This window comes from Opisthorchis viverrini (genome assembly GCF_000715545.1).
Source record: "Opisthorchis viverrini unplaced genomic scaffold opera_v5_333, whole genome shotgun sequence".
NCBI classification, from domain to species: Eukaryota; Metazoa; Platyhelminthes; class Trematoda; order Opisthorchiida; family Opisthorchiidae; genus Opisthorchis; species Opisthorchis viverrini.
Window position 1 is genome coordinate 490,956 of NW_008751992.1, and position 12,402 is coordinate 503,357.

Here is a 12,402-nt window from a genome sequence, read left to right on the forward strand (position 1 = left end):
GTTAATCGATTATTTGGTGAGGTGGGGTAGGTAGCTGCGCATTGGAGGCGGTAGCTGATGTAATTGTTGTGTAAATAGTGGACTTTTAAGTGGGGAGATTGGGAAGGGAGATATACATTGAAGGTGATAACTTGGATGCACAAGTGCCATGGAGGACGCGACTGTCTGTCTATGTCTCTAACCAGTCATGTGTCTCGTCTCGGGGTCTCTTCCAGGGAGGCAGCAATGACTAGCGCAGATGAGTTTGCTGGTGTTGGCTTTCATACTTTGTCATGTTACGCCCCCGCCACAGGTGATGCAGGTTCACAAAATCTGCTCTGACTTTTTCAGTCCGGGTGGAAATGTCATCTTTCGTGAGACCACCGGGACTGATACAGCTGCCCAGGTAGACAAACTCGTCTCAATGGGCTCATCCGCGAGCACAACATTAAAATTCGAGTCCGCCCAGTCCCACAGTAGAACTTCACAGTGCGGGTGTGAAGCGCATGCCTAACCGTGAAGGAGAATTACCCAGACTATTCAATATTGTTAGCATTACCAGCGCCTCCGATCCAAAAAGCGCTATGTCTTCTGCGTACTCGATATTTATGAGCGGACGCCCCGGGAGCACTTCGACCCTGTAGGCATTATAGGCTGGTAGTGAGTCTTCCATGATCGTTGAAGAAGAAAGGTGAAAGAAAACAGTCCTGTTTGACACTACTTGATGGGTTGAACTCGGGTGAGAGCTTCCCGTAGACGTCCACAGGGCGGAGGGAGTTGGCGTACAGCGCCTTAAGGAGGGTCAAGAATTTATGGGGACATCTTTGCTCCACAGACGCTGTCATAGTGCCTGACAGTCCAGTGTCAAAGGCAGCTTTCAGATCAAGAAACACAGCCACGTTGGCTTCTACGCTGTCATAGTGCCTGACAGTCCAGTGTCAAAGGCAGCTTTCAGATCAAGAAACACAGCCACTGTTGGCTTCTGGAATCAGTGTCACTGTTTCAGGATTTGTCGGAGAGTGAACATTTGTTGATGCAACCTCCTGCAGGACGGGGCCCAGCTTGGTTTTCACGGATCTGCCTCTCCCTGTGTTCAGTCAACCCTCGAAAGATAGGACCGAAGAGGACTTTCGATGCCACAGCCACTAGGTTGTCACGGTAGTTTTCACACAGCGTCCGCTTGCCCGTTTTTGAAGATAGGAATAACTGTCGATATGTCGAATTCTGCGGGCACTCTCTCTTCGTTCCATATCGCACCAATTAGCTTTGTCAGATGGGTCACCAGGGACTCTGCCTTCTTTGAAGAGGGTTGGATACAGACCGTCCGGTCCTGGTGCCTTCACACGTTTGAGTGCCGATATTTCATACTTTATTTCTTATTCCGAATGGGGATCAAGGTTTGCATTCCATTCGCCCGTATGCACTATCTCCAGAGACCGTGTTGAAGGAGGCCAGCTAAACTGTTATTCAGCCATCTTTCTAGTCAGCGTTTCTGAGAGTGATCCGTCATTCTCACCGCAGCTTTCGTGGGACCAGTCGACCGTATCAGTTGATATAGGGCACGGCTGTTCCCGGGAGCAAAAGCCTTCTCCATCTACCGAGCTTTCGATGTCCACTAAAGCTCTCGGTCTTTCCTTAGACTCTTCACTATTTGAAAGATTTGCGTGCGTCGTCGTACTCGTTGCTTGCTGGATTTACTGGTATCAACCCTGGATAGCGATCTCGACGATATCCAGTAGTTTTGTGGTTGAACCAGAGAAGCCGGACGGACAGACTGATCACCGCTTGCATGGCTCCTTCCACATTTTGCCACGTTCCACCTGCATGCTCCTTATCGGTACGATATTGGTGTACTGTGGAGAGCTGTTGGGCTAGCTCAGATCTATTGAGCTATGGTGGATTGGTTTGCTTCTTGCTGACTTGTGAGGGCCTGAACAAAACGAACTGTCAGGCGGCACACACCATGGCGTGATCGGAATCTAGTTGTGTGCCCAAGAAGCAACGGCAGTCTTGAATTATGGCTCTCCACCAGACGCTGATGGCATGCGATTCAGCTGAGTTGACGATCGATTTGCCGTTGGTGGCCTCCAGGTTGCGTGATGTGAGCGTTTATGCTCAATGTTTGTACTGGCCAGAAACACTTCATAATCAGCACACAACTAGAGGAGTCGCTGTCCCTTGTCTGCGCGACGATCATCGACTCCGAAGCGACCGCTTTAATGTGATTTCAAGGAGGTCAGACGACCGAATCGGGCATTCATACTGCCCATAAGGATCACAGTGTCAGCGCTTCTTGCTTGACAAATAGGCCAGCTTCTCGAGAGAAAATATCCTTTTCAGCATTAGATTTGCAGTCTGTTAGGTCTAAGCAGCGTCGTTTTTATGTTGACAGGCATTGAGCTTGTTTGGACTGGATAACCGGACGTTGCAAAGACGACTGTTCATTGGGAGGGAGAAAATCGAAATCGTTCAGCTGTAACACCTTCCGGTGCCTAGCTACCATGCTACAAGAAGCACGAGGGCTGGGATACTGCCAGGTTGCCCAAGCCTAGACAGGGTAAACGTTTGCTTATCAACACTCCACGCTCATTGTTTTCGTCTTGAAAATAGGTGTGGTCTACAAGTGGGGATACCTGAAATGTTGCACCTCTTAATTATTTTGAAACGTTAGATGCACGAACGATGGTGCATCTTGGCATTAGATTAGAACAGCGACGCGCTAAATCATTCCAGACAAGGATCTTATGTTTAGCAGGAGCCTCTCGAACGTAGGCAATCTCGATAGAAGCGGAACACCGTATTGTTCTAATGAGGCAGAATTTTATGGATTTGGCAACAGAAATCTAAGAATTCCTGGCCATTACCTTGTTTATAAAGTAATCATGAAATTCACTCCTCTTTCACCCAGACACTTGTGAATTCGTTATGGAGATCATTCTTCGGTATTTTATCAGCAGCCGGTTCTATCTATTTCCCTCACCATGTTCCTCATGGTGAGGGCATAAACAGAGTTTAGCGAATATACACTCATTTGCAAACCAATTTGGTTCTTTCGAGAGACTCACCTGGAACCCAGCTGAATCTATGAGTGTATATTCGCTAATTTCGTGCAATTTGGTTTCAAGTAGAACATAAGGTTGACGGAAACCCGGGGACTGCGCCTACCTGATGAGCCCCAAGAAGGGCGAAACCGGTCGTGGGCTGTCGATGGATTTTCAGCAACCTTATGAGTAGTACATTACAAAGATAAACAGAGTTTGTTCCAGTATTCCTGAGGGATAATTATGAATCATTTATTGCTCCCGTGTGCTTCATCAAAGGGAGAGATAGGAACATTCTTGTTTAAGCCGCTAGTGGAGGTGAGTTGTGGCGAAATTGATTGGATTTATGGTCTTGCCGCTTTTCTGTTTGCTGTCTTGTTAAAAGTTGATATAGCAAAACAAGCGTTAAGCAGATACCAATCAAACTCCCCTACTTTAACAAGTTATAAAGAACTGATGGCATTTCCTTTAGCGATTTGGTTTACTTCACTTTTTGCTGTCTCATTGGGGAACCATATGTAAAAATCTTCTTCTGGCTGTCCGACCGTCGTTGGTGCGGTAGTCGGCGGGCTGCTGGATGATGTTACACAGTCCACTTGTGTTCTAGCTCCCCCATAGTTGTCACTAAATGCCATGGTTGAAAATAAGTAGTAGTCTAGAGAAGGCTTACCTCAAATTACAAGGGCACCCTAGACTAAACTTTGAACCATTACTTGGTTTTATCAATGACCAAGTGCATAGTTAAGCTTTAGAATGCTGTTGCCTCACCTGGCGCACGTTACATTCTAGGTTTCCGGCGAATATATATCCACTGATACATGTGGAAGGCATCTAGGGATCTCAAGCCAAGTGAGGCGCAAAAGCACTATAACCGACGTCATTGAAATGCTGGTTAGATTGTGGCTTATCACCTTTCCGAAGAGCGAGGCTTTCCGTTCAATGAAATCGGAGAGTGTTCGAATGCCTACAGAAGAAAACTGAAGTGAACATCTGAAAGAAAACAGTGTTTTAGATACTCTTGGGTGCACACTTTTTCTTGGTGGTCGCTCAGAGACAGTATGTATGAGAATGTATGCCAATGAAGACGAAATACGATAGATGACGCTAGAAAGACAGAACGACGAGTCTAGTGAGTATCATCCTCCCTGCTTTCATTTCTCCTTTTGTACGACAACAAAAATTCCCCTGTCAACACTCAGAAAATGCATAAGATTCGGAGCTCCAGAGACATCTGTAGATGTAGATTTGACAATTTCGCCATCTCGGAATTTGAAAGATTTGAGATTCAAGGTCGCGTTAGGTTGCGAATCGCATGCCATTAACGGGCCGGAAGCTTCGGCCCACATAGCAACTAGACTGTCACTGTTCATGAAAACGTGGTGGGATTTACTCAAAAGAAACTTAAATATTTCGCAGAAACTTTGCTTTTTGTGTATCACTGCACAATTTATAGGCGGATTTCGAGATATGTGAAACCATCATCATACTGCTGAAAATATAAGTAGCTAAATGTATGTCTAAGTTCACAACGATCCTTCCGATTTTACCGGCCCTTTTGTCCTTGGTTGGACGTGTGCTTCTCGGAAATCACGTCGTCTTCCGAAGCGTATTCCAGTTTCTGTTAGGAAGCAAATGCAGTTGCTTTGTATGTGGATCGCAGTGTCTAGATTCAGAAAAGCATTTTATAACATGCATATGTTGAGGATCTTCAAGCATCTGTGACTCTATTGTAAAGCACGCAACTGTCAACTCGGTTCACTCGACCAATGAAATTGACGCACGGCGAATCCTACCGTACAAACCTATTGACACAGAGACATCTGTGTTTAATTTTGGTTGTTTCATTGTGGAGCGTTGTAGCATATGGGGTGCCTTGTTGTAAAATCTCACCAGGACTGATACGTGATCGTTCGTAATCGGTTAGGTTGTGGTCTACTTATAAAGCGATTTTCATGTTCAAATCTACGAACACTAGCAGATCTTGAGTTAGAAATTGCGGGTCTGTTTTGAATTTCCGCAGCAATAATTTTAGTTTTGTGTGCAATCATTGACAGTTAATCCAGTTTGGCACCGCGTGAGCCGACAAGCCAGACCAGCTATCGCCCTTCGAGCCAAAATAGTTTTCGCCAAATACGCTCACTTGCATGCCAATTTGATTTTGACGGGAGACTCATTTGAAGTCTAGCCGATCCTCTCTTTCATAGTAGTTTTCAAATGAGCGCGCTGCTCGAAGGCCGCGTCATATTTCATTTGGACTGGTATTCGAGGTATAGTTTTCAAGAAAGAATCATTTGGAGTGCGAATTTCACGAAATCCTTGAGAGTCTCGAGCGCGCGACCTCCAAGCCCTCATCATATATTCTCGGGGAGGTAGGGTTTCGGAGAGTTTCTCACTTGAAGGTATATTACTGCGCACAATTTTATCTTGAAAATAAGGATGGAGAAATAATCGAGCAACGTTTGCCTAAAGACGTGGACTGCCTGGATAACTAGTGCACTCCTCACCAGATCGCCTGAACGCCCTACCCATTGATTTGAGGAAATTTTAGCCGGACATTGGGTTGATACGATGACTAGAGCATACTGCAATCATATCGTGATTGTCTTGCGGCGTCCCCATCATTCTGCAAAAAATGACATTCCATTTCAAATTCCATTATTACGTTCTCTTTCGCTTTCCTTAATTCACGCTCACCACTCTCCAGCGAAATAATTATTGGGTTTTGTTCGGCTAGGAAAACATTTCCACACTGGTCAATTAGATTTTCATACTTTGATCTGTAAGGCAGTTAACTAAGGGGGTTTGTTGGTTTGTGAGTACTTGGCCGCCAGTGCGTGAATTATAGCGCGAAATTCAGATGGTCGATGGGAAAGTGCGACTTGATGAGAGCACATGGATATATCCTCCTACCTGTGTATTTTCGAAGGCAATGAGAAGTCGTCCTCGTTATCTAGAATCATCAGTAACTACATTTGAAAATGTCTGCCTTAGTATGGTCACTTGAAAAGGAAACAAACAAGTCTTATACACTTTACTTTTTCTCTTAGAGAAAATCATTTCCTTTAAGACTGGGATTTTTGTTAAGCCCTGAAAAGTAGAGTCCAGTTACAGGTGACTTGAGGGAAGGATTGGCCCGAAGGTGGACACGGACCAAAGACCATTCACCGGCTTACCAAATGTATCCTGTACGAACTAATCCATCACATTTATTCACTTGGACTTCGCAAGTTGTGCGCCAAACCTCTGTCCAACCGATAGCAACCGATGTTACCAGCGTATTTATGGAAGTTATTTGTGAATTCCACAATAGATTAGACGGCGAGGTTGTCCAGAAGCCAAAAGGACTTTGGTTTAAGTTTCTGGAACGTGAACGGGAACTCAGTATATTTTGGAATGAGAAGTCCACTTGATGTGAATAACGTTCCCCAGACTACATAAATGCCTTTGAATTTCCACTGGTGTTGTGGGCACACTTGGACCAATTTTAGCCATACAGCTTGCGCTAATTGTCGGATCCACCTTTCGTCACACACAGTAGATCAATTACACCTGAACACATTTCTAAATGAAACCGGTGTGCTCATCCACCACCTCCTAAACGCGCTGAAACCTGAATGTTTCGGAAGACTGATGCACATCGTTTTTTGACTCACCCGGAACCCAAATGAATCTCTCGTTTGTGGTGTTTCCAGGCAAATGAATGTGCTGCACCAGGCCGCCTCATGTTTCAGTCACTACGATATTCGATATATCGCGATACATGTATATAGTTGTAATGCACTACTCATAAGGTTGCTGAAACTCCGTCGACAACTCACGACCGGTTTCGCCCTTCTTGGGTCTCATCAGGTAGGCGCAGTCCCCGGGTTTCTGTCAACCTTGTTTTCTACTTGAAACCAAGTTGCACGAAATTAACGAATATACACTCATTTGCAAACTAATTTGGCTTTGCGAGAGACTCACCCGGAACCCAAATGAATCTCTCGTTTGTGGTGTTTCCAGGCAAATGAATGTGCTGCACCAGGCCGCCTCATGTTTCAGTCACTACGATATTCGATATATCGCGATACATGTATATAGTTGTAATGCACTACTCATAAGGTTGCTGAAACTCCGTCGACAACTCACGACCGGTTTCGCCCTTCTTGGGTCTCATCAGGTAGGCGCAGTCCCCGGGTTTCTGTCAACCTTGTTTTCTACTTGAAACCAAGTTGCACGAAATTAACGAATATACACTCATTTGCAAACTAATTTGGCTTTGCGAGAGACTCACCCGGAACCCAAATGAATCTCTCGTTTGTGGTGTTTCCAGGCAAATGAATGTGCTGCACCAGGCCGCCTCATGTTTCAGTCACTACGATATTCGATATATCGCGATACATGTATATAGTTGTAATGCACTACTCATAAGGTTGCTGAAACTCCGTCGACAACTCACGACCGGTTTCGCCCTTCTTGGGTCTCATCAGGTAGGCGCAGTCCCCGGGTTTCTGTCAACCTTGTTTTCTACTTGAAACCAAGTTGCACGAAATTAACGAATATACACTCATTTGCAAACTAATTTGGCTATTCGGGAGACTCACCTGAAACCCAACTGAATCTCACTTTCCCCAAGTTCAGTTCTGTACACAACGCAAATCTGTATTTAGCAGTCACTATGCTCTCTCCGCCTCACCTCAATTCCATTTGACATTACGATGGGATATCGATAGCCTGAAAAAAACCTGTGTGGAAGGCGCTAGAATATAAATTTAGACCAAAAAGGGACAAGTGTGAAATGTGGCTAAATTCATGAAACTTTTTAAATGTCATTGCAGATTCAATCTTCTGGGTTAGATCAGGATGTCCAATTGTGGTTTTGTTTCATAAACACCGATTGCGAGATTGAAATATGGAAATATAATGAGTCAAATTCGTCACACCAGCACTTTTGATCGTCGGAACATTTTTCCGGAAACATGCAGTCTCATCATCATTGGGTGAAACTTAATGGAAAACGGCACACTACTTGCAATAATAATGGGAAACTAGTTGTCCAGGTGTGAAGGGTCTCCAGTGCATAGTCGCTACAATCCGAAAAGCCGTTTTACTGGTTCAGATCTCGAACGTTCTGGTCTCTGTTTCACGCTTTAATCCTGAGAGTTATTTCGAGCTCGGTGACAACGTTTTCAGGGGTGTACTAGTACACAACAGAATGGAATACCGGTAGAGTTTCCCGCAATGAAGTTCAGGAATGCTTGTGTGCTGCAAGGATGTACTGGACCAGAAAGGTTCAAGCGCACAGGATGAACTCCACATGGCATGCTCACTTGAATGGGTAATTCAGCCTAATACAATTATGAAAGGGAGCTGTAAGGATCCAGTAAAACAATCGTTGTTAAAATTCGAACGGACTGACGCACTTTCAGCACTTAACTCATTGTGATTGTTGCAACACCGAGCTGGACGGAATCCAGCCCAATTCTCACAAATCTGATTCTCTTGTTGATGAATCTACCAGCGCGGGATAATACCAAAGGGCATCTTAGAAGCCATGGCTACTATAATGATTCCCCGGGGACTTTTGCGTGTTGTTCTCGTACGTTTTCTGAACATGATAATCATCGTCAAGGTGCTCCATCCAGTCGATATTGCGCCTTTGTTTCAGATACTTGGAAACTTCATTTAGAGACGGTCCTTCGTGTGCATTCACTTAGGAAACAATAAGATGCATACCAGGTAAAAACCGCAATTAGTAAATCTGTGACTGCCTGACGCGGATGACGAGTGGCGATTGATCCCGTTCATGTTCCCAAATACTTAAGAACAACTCAGTCGAGGACGAACGCAACCATTCCAATTCGTCATCAAATACTGCTGCGAATAGTCGTCTGGCTCATCGGCCTGAGGACGCTTCATGACGTATCATTACTTCAGAAACTGACGGGGGTTCAGACTCATGTTAGACTGTTCAGGAGTAGTGGGTTGGATAGAAGACAAACGCCCGTAGACAAAGAACCAAATAAACTGTTGTTAAAACGACCGAAATGCACTCATTTGGGAACAAGTTTGATTTTGCGAGAGATGCGCCTGGAACCCAGCTGAGTCTCCCGTTTGTGATGTTTTTAACTAACTGAATGTGCTGGACCAGGCCGTGTGATGTTTCGGTTGGTACAATATTCGAGATATCGTGATACACGTGTAGACATAATACACTACTCGTAAGGTTTCTGGAAATTATTCGACAGCCCACGACCGGTTTCGCCCTTCTTGGGGCTCATCAGGTAGGTGCAGCCCCCAAATTTCCGTCAACCTTATGTTCTGCTTGAAAATAAATTGCACGAAATTAGTGAATACACACTCATTTGTAAACTAATTTGTTTTTTTTCGAGAGACTCACCTGGAACCCAGCTGAATCTCTCGGTTTTGATTTTTCTGGTTCGATTTACCCCTAGGCGGCTTGTTTTAAGATATAAGGGTGAAAGGTAGCGTCATTCACATATTTGCTCATGCCATTTGATATTCTGTAACTAACTAGCTTTAATTTATAATCCTAATTGACGTGTAATTACCAACCAAGAAAATATATAGTTCTGCGTCCATCCTCAGTCACTGTAATGAACGTGACTTGTCCCTTAGGATGTGGCAAACAATCATTTTATCAAAGGTAGGGATAAACGCAAATTCAATCCCCACCCACCGAATTTCAAGACCGGGGAGACCTGCACTACCATACTTGGCGTACAGAAGCCGGAAGACTATACGTGGGAAGCTGGAGGAACTGAGACAGCCTCTTAACTTCATCTATGAGTGACTAATCAACCGACCAATCAGCTTGCACATAGAGAAAATCTGGCACCATTTATCTGTCAGTCACACAACTCGCCGCATGATGTCTGGTCCTGAATTGCTCGTTGGGTGGAAACGTCGCCACGTTTACAACAACCGAACGACACTAATAACAATTTTGAAGTCTCTGCATTGAGGCCTAGTTACTTTTATTCATTAGTTCACTGAGAACTAAAATCTGCTTGCATGTGACCATTCTATTTGATAAAAGAAGAGAGAGTAAATACTAGGTGAGTGACTGAAACTGCCTGTGTGAAGGCTGTCAGTGCTGCATCACGATACAAGCCAGTCTCAGAGCTAGCCAGACGTCTGTAGATGCATTTGTAAACTATACATTTTCTAGACACTCTGTTGCGCAAGAAAAAACCACCACAAAAATCGTGAGAAAATGATGGATTTGTTGTGGGTTTTGGAGTCTTGTGATGCATATCCACAGGAGGAAACTTACGCCAAATTAAAAAAATTCATGTGCAGATACTCAAAATCGCCTCACTACATACAAAACCTCTGTCGATATAATTTTTTCCTAACATCACTATTTACCGTACACTCACGTAAAGTGAATAGAATCCATCCCTTTAAATTTTGATTATCGCCACCGATCTACTACTTCTTGTTCCAGCAGCCACTTTTCTAGGACATTCATGCTTCGAAATCAGCAGATTTTTATTGACTGTCACGTCTGTTCTGGAGTGCATCGGTTGAAACATGGTTTTGCCGATACTTCCTGTTGGGCTGGACTCGTACTATCCTGCTCACCAAATTTCCAGAAAGGCAAAGACCTAGCAAATCTACTTCGTTCCCGTTTACTGATATTTATTGGATACCAAGCGTACTCCAGCCAGTCATCAAAGAGTTGTGTCAGACTCCTATGTAAATACCCATGCTTACTTATGAACCACAATAGTCTTCGTGTTGCTGTCCAATTGTACAAATACTTCCGTAAAAAATCCCGGCGTTTTACCCACAAATACCAAAAACATACAAGTTAGATCGAGTCATCCCTCGCGAGTGACCAAACCGTGGACTATTTCTTGAAGTTTACCTAGAATAGCCAGAAGATATCAGCTCAAGTAGCAAAACCAATGCAAACCAGACCAGAATTCCCCTCACGTCAACTTCAACGTAACATTTTCTGCTAGAACTCTTTTCAGTAGCTACAGTTTCACCTTGGACCGTTGTGGGCTTCTATGATAAAGATGGCCATAGTAACAAAATGAAAAATCATTTGACGTTACTGTGTTCCAGTACCAATCATCATCATCATCATCATCAAGGACAGCAACATCAGTGTTGCCACTGATGCTTCACGAAGAGACTGGACCTTACCGTGGTGTGGCGGTTTGTGTACCTCGACGACCCATTGAGCTATCCTGGGGAGCGTCCGCACGATGCTCACAGAGTCTCTCATACCAGGTTGGTCCATGGGTAGAGGTCCGACGAACAGTCTCCTGGCCCTCCAGGTTGGGGGTTGGAACATGTATGGCGACGTGTTCCGTAAAAAAAGGTAATGTACTTGCATTTCCAGCCGAACACCGCTGCCTTGCGGTTAGGCTTTTGAGCCAAAGGCTTTGGCTGAGGACCCTAATCGTCCTCCTGTCTAGGTGTGGGCGCCCTGGCAGTGTCCCAGCCCACGTACAACCATGAACTGCACATACACAAATATATTCATGCCACATCGGCCGTCGCGTGGCGACATCCAGTACCAAGCTAATATCTAAATAATGGGGTTTCAGATTACGTTTTCCAGCTGTTCATGCTTCATAACTAGGGAACCAAGTCTATCCTGGTGAGCGTCTTCCAGTTAATTTCATCGCAGGTTTTCTCCACGGTTTTCGCACTTGTCAGCTGACTCCAGGCGGGCAGTGCTCATAGACTTTCCGCCTTATCACAGAAATTTCCGTCAGATTTATGTCCCTTCCTCTACAATTGTCAGGTTTATTGTTTCATAAATTCGTAAACAAATTGACCTCTACGTCTTTCGGACGCCACTACCCGAAACAGATTCAGTTCATGAAACAGGCTTTGGAAGTCATACAATAAGTGGTCGACATTCCCGGGTGGTCCTAACGCAAACCACGTCAAAAAGACTTTGTGAATGCTTTTTTTTGCAAACGAGCTGATTTCAATCCGAAAATCCTGAAATTATCAGTAATTTCGTCCGACAGATTTTATCATGTTATAAGTTATTAAAAATCTTCCATATCCAAGTACTGTCTGATCGTATAGTTTAAGAACTCGCTGGAACTTCGTCTTTATGTTTGCATTGTGCTTGGCTGGGTCAGTATATAGTTTTATTCAAATCCTCCCATCCTCCATAAAAATATCCGCTAAGATCTTTCTCATATTGCTATGTGATTCCTAACCATATGTTCCGCCAGATACTGACTACCAGTTGTCACCTAATCTACAGTCTTAACCACGTCAAGCCAACGCTTTTGGACACAAAAACGAAGCACTCATTCCTGGTTATTCAACTGTTTGAACGAGTCCCTCCGACTTACAGATTGATATCATTTAATCGCTGATTTTCTACTACAAGCAGTCACTGAGT